Genomic DNA, 5,527 nt, shown 5'->3' on the forward strand with positions numbered 1-5,527 from the left:
ATAGGTCATTCTCTTGTCAGTAAGATGGATGATGGCTCCATGGATGTAGATTCTTATCCCTGAAACTCAGAGCAAACACTAGGCAAATGCATAATAATGAGAAGAGTATTCTTCATGGAAAATTGAATATTTAGAGAGGAATTGAACTAGGAAGTATGTATCTGTGAGCACTATTGCAGCCAATACATCTTCAGTGAGCAGATAAAAAACAAAACAAAAACCAACGGTATTATTCAAGGTTCTCTACATGAAAAGTAATATAGGATGAATCTCACCATATATGTATAAAGTGGATTTATTAGACTTCCTTACAAGCTGTGATCTAGTTAGTCTAACAATGGTTGCCTACCAATAGGAATCTGAGGAGTACAGCAGGTTTTTTAGTTTATCAGGATGGATGTGTCAGCTGGCCATTATACAACAAAATTCCAAAGAAGTAGGCTGTGATAGCATTAAAGGAATAAATTTGGTAGCTAGATCATGGGTTAGCAGCCAAAGCTGGATAGCTTTCTCCTTCAATACCCTGTATACATGCTGGCTACCACTAGAAGGTGGAACTCATGCTTCCTTTATCTCATTTGTTTTGTTTTGTTTTTCATTTTCAAATTATAGTTTATCTGTACAGCCCTGGAACTCATTCTGTAGACCTGGCTGGCCTCAGAAATTCAGGCAGCCTCCTTTGAACTTGGATTAAACATATGCACCACCAACAAGCATTTAAAGGTAGATCTCATCATCTACTTCCTTACAAGGCTTCTGTGTGGTTTTGGCAGTCCTGGAATATATTCTGCCAGTCTGACTTTCTCAACCCATATATGGGTATGCATTCCAACTTGTCATGAGTTCAAAGAGGTCGGTTAACTCCTATTGTCCTTAAGACATTCCCATTCCTGGAACAGGATGCCTGTGTCTTGATGATGAATGTCTCCTATATAAATAACTATACATTTGCACACACCCTGAAGGAAAGGAGTAAGAGCAGCTATTGGGAGACTGAAGGCAGATAGTATATGCAGTTATGAAGGGCCTTTAGCATTAGAGGAAGTAATCTCTGTTTTCCCTTCATATTGTAAGACCGTCAGAATGAGGAGTCTTCGAGGTTCAGTTGACCAGATATTGAGGTAAATAAGGATCAGGATAAACAAATAGGCCAAATTGATGTTTATTCAGGGAGAAATAACTTACAACCTAGACAGATGAACACCAGGAAATTCAACCCGATCCTCTCCTGTTCGTGACGCCAGAAAGAGAGTGCCTTCCTGGCCCCCTCTGACCTCCTTCCACAGGTCACTTCCGCCCATGGCTCCACCCTCCAATGGGCTTGGTCAGTGCCACAGAAGGACTATCTCACTACAAGTCGATACCCCAGGAACTCAACGTCCAGTCCAGTTGCTGCAAAACACAAGAGGCTTTAATGAACAGGAAATGTTTGCGCAAACCGGCTCCTCCAGCAGGAAGGCTAGAGAGAAGCCCCCTCCGCTGGTCCCAGGTGATTTTAAAGGCAAACCCACTATCTTATGGAGGGGGTGGGACCCTCTGTCCATTGAGACCATGACCCTTGGAGGCCAGAAGGTCTGCTATTAGGGTCAGCAGACCTTAGGGCCTCAGGGTGTGCTAATTAATCGTGTCTGGACAAACCAGAGTTATAGCTATCTCTTTGTTTCCTAAGGACCCTACTTACCACCTGTTGACTCACAGGAAAGGAAGGGGCAGTGTGAATTCTTCTTATCTCAGGGCCTTGTGAGAGGAAGTTAGCAAATTCCAAGGAACAGATATTGGTTTCCAGGTCAGTCCATCATTAACATTACTTTTTAGGTCTTTCAATATTAAAAGAAGCCCCCTTCCAATGCCCCACCTTTGTTTGAGTACTTAAGTTAAATATCCTCTGGGGATTGACCTGGACCATAATGTTCCTCAAGGGGCCTCGTGTTTTTCAGCAAAATCTTGAATAAATATTCATTGATGTTTTCATATGTTTTTCTATACTCCTGTCAGAATGGTTAAATCAGAAACACCATGAACAGCTTATGCTGGAAAAGGTTCAAGGAAGGGGAACACTCTTCCACTGCTTGTGGGAATGAAAATTATACAGCCATTGTGGAGATCAGTATGACAGTTCCACAGAAAAACCAGAATCATTCTACCACAGGACCCAGTAATTCCCCTCTTACGCATATATCCAAATGATCAGCAAAGACATCAGTTCAACTACTTTCATAGCAGCATTTTTTGTAATAGCAAGAATCTGGAAGCAATATAGATACTCCTCAAATGAAGAATGAATGAAGAAGCTATGGTACATTTACTCAATGGAATAAACTCAATGAGGAAAAATGGAATTTTGAAATACTTTAGTGAATGAATGAAACTTGAAATTCCTGAGTGAGGTAACTGACTCACAAAAAGCTCAACATGGGATATACTCACTCATATGAGGATTTTAGACATAGAGCAAAGTATCACCAGTCTACAATTCACACCACTGTAGAAATTAGGATAAAGGAGGAAACTATACAAGGGAATTTTAAAACGTCCCCAACAGAAGGAGAAAGCATCATCAACTTCCCAGCATGTCAGGAGAATGAGGGGACAGTGTGTAGAGAGAAAGATAAGGGAGAGAAGGGTAGGAAAGGAGAACATATGTGACCAAGATGATTGAGTCAGGTGTGGAATAGATGAAAGCAAGAAAAGAGATATCACAATAGAGGGAGACATTATAGGTGTGAAGAGAAAATTGATTCTAGAGAAATGTTCAGTCTTACAAGGATGACCACAACTAAGAAACTGAGAAACATTGGAAAGGATACTTTAAATACCAATTCTTGATAATGAGATTTTTTTATATATATTTTTTATTTTTTTATTTAATTTTATATAACAAAGTCCAATTAAATGAAAAAAAACATTTATACACAATATTTGGGAATTTGGGCGTCATTCTTTCGAAACTACTTCCTGCTGGTAAGGGGCGCTGTCTTGGGGGATTTGAAGAAGATTCAGATATCCTAGCTGTAGTATGTAGGGCTGTTTTGTCCAGCTGTTTGGAATGTAGGATCAGCTTGTACACTGTTTCAGGCGGTCTGGCGTGATCAAACCACATTAGTCTGGAAGGAATCCACATTTTTCATTTTCTGTGGAAACAAAAATAGAAATCCTTTTCCCCAGTAACTTGTTCTTCAACTTATATTTTGGAGTCAAAGCGTTTTTATTTTTTTAATTTATTATTTTACATGTCGATCCAAGTTCCCTCTCCCTCCCTCCCTCCCTCCCCTCCAGCCCTCCCTCCCCTCCAGCCCTCCCTCCCTCCTTCCCTCCATTTTGCCCTCTCTGCCCTCTCACATGCACTCTAAACACCCTCCCTCCCAACCCCCCTCCACAATACCATATGTAGGGGAATGCCATCCAGTTGGGGTCATGTAGATCTGACAAGTCCTGTGAAGTAGGGACTAGGGCTTCTCTCCTATCTCTAGAATAAGGCAGTTATCCCTCCATGGGGCATATGTTTGCAAAGTTCTTTTGTGCACCAGGGATACATCCTGGCTCCACTGTCTGAGGTCTCTTAGACTGCTCAGACCTTCTGGCTGAGACCCATATTCAGGGGGGGCCTGAGTCAGTCCCCTGCTGGCTTCCCAGCTATCAGTCTAGTGGCCCTTAGCTCCTCCTTGTTCAGGTAAGCTGTCTATGTGTTTCTACCGCATGGTCTGGTCCTCTCCATCTGCTTCTGGGTTCTAGTTCGACTCAGTGTTTATGTATGGGTGTTTGCTCCTATTTTCAACAGGCATTAGTTGAGGACTCCGTGGAGAAGTTAGTTGTTGATCTCACTCTCCGGGAAGGGCATTTATGATAGCCTTTCCACGGGAGCTGAGATTGTTAGTTGGGAGCAGTCTTGTAGTTCCCTCAACATTTCTTTGTGTTCAACTTTATCTTCAAACCAATATTGGCTCCCTCTTTTATGTTCTCTCTCTCTGTCTCTCTCTCTCTTTCCTATTTTCCATTCCTAACCAGGCTCAGTCCTCCTGGTCGCACATGCCTTCCTTTCCTCCCCCTCATTTTCTCCTACTTCTCTCTCCATTAGCTGTCCTCCCCCCACTTTACCTGAGGTCTGGAGGACTTGTCCTTTCCCAGTTCTGTGAGGGACTTTATATGAATCTCTTAGAATACAACTTGAATCCTAGTTCCTCTGGTGATGTGAATTATAGGCTGGTGATCATTTGATCTAGTTCTAAAATCCATACATGAGTGAGTACATACTGTGTTTCTCTTTTTGTGACTGGGTTACCTCATTCAGGATGGTTTCTTCAAGTGCCATCCACTTACCTGCGAATTTCAAGATACCATTATTTTTTTCTGCAGAGTAGTATTCCATTGTGTAGATGTGCCACATCTTCATTAACCATTCTTCAATTGAGGGGCATCTAGGTTGCTTCCAGGTTCTTGCTATTACAAATAGTGCTGCTATGAACATAGTTGAACAGATGTCTTTGTTGCATTGATGTGAATCCTTTGGGTATATGCCTAAGAGGGGGATTGCCGGGTCCTGTGGTAAACTAATTCCCATTTTCCTGAGGAACCACCATACTGATCTCCAAAATGGCTGTATGAGTTTGCGCTCCCACCAGCAGTGGAGTGTTCCACTTTCTCCACATCCTCTCCAACATAAGTCATCACTGGTGTTTCTAATTTTAGCCATTCTGGCAGGGGTAAGATGGTATCTCAAAGTTGTTTTGATTTGCATTTCCCTGGTAGCTAAGGATGTGGAGCATTTTCTTAAGTGTCTTTCAGCCTTTTTGATTTCCTCCATTGAGAATTCTTTCTTAAGTTCTGTACCCCATTTTTAATAGGGTTATTTGGTGTTTTGTTGACTAGTTTCTTGAGTTCTTTGTATATTTTGGAGATCAGCCCTTTGTTGGATATAGGATTAGTGACAATCTTTTCCCAGTCAGTGGGCTGCCGTTTGGTCTTGTCAACTGTGTCCTTTGCCTTACAGAAGCTTCTAAGTTTGAAGAGATCCCATTTATTAATTGTTTCTTTCAGTGTCTGTGCCCCTAGAGTTATGTTCAAGACGCGGTCTCCTATACCAATTTGTTCAAGGTTACCTCCTACTTTCTCTTCTAAGAGGTTCAATGTGGCTGGATTGATGTTGAGGTCTTTGATCCATTTGGACTTGAGTTTTGTGCATGGCGACAGACATGGGTCTATTTGCAGTCTTCTACACACCCTCATCCAATTGTGCCAGCACCATTTGTTGAAGATGCTGCCTTTGCCCCATTGTGTAATTTTAGCTGTTTTGTCGAAATTCAGGTGTTCATAGGTGCGTGGATTAATATCGGGATTTTCAATTCCATTCCATTGGTCTACCTGTCTATTGTTATGCCAATACCAGGCTGTTTTCAGAACTATAGCTCTGTAGTAGAGCTTAAAGTCAGGAATGGTGATGCCTCCAGAAGTTCTTTCATTGTATAGGGTTGTTTTGGCTATCCTGGGTCTTTTGTTTTTCCATATAAAGTTGATTATTATCCTTTCAAGG

Source organism: Phodopus roborovskii, unplaced genomic scaffold (assembly GCF_943737965.1).
Source record: "Phodopus roborovskii unplaced genomic scaffold, PHOROB, whole genome shotgun sequence".
NCBI lineage: Eukaryota > Metazoa > Chordata > Mammalia > Rodentia > Cricetidae > Phodopus > Phodopus roborovskii.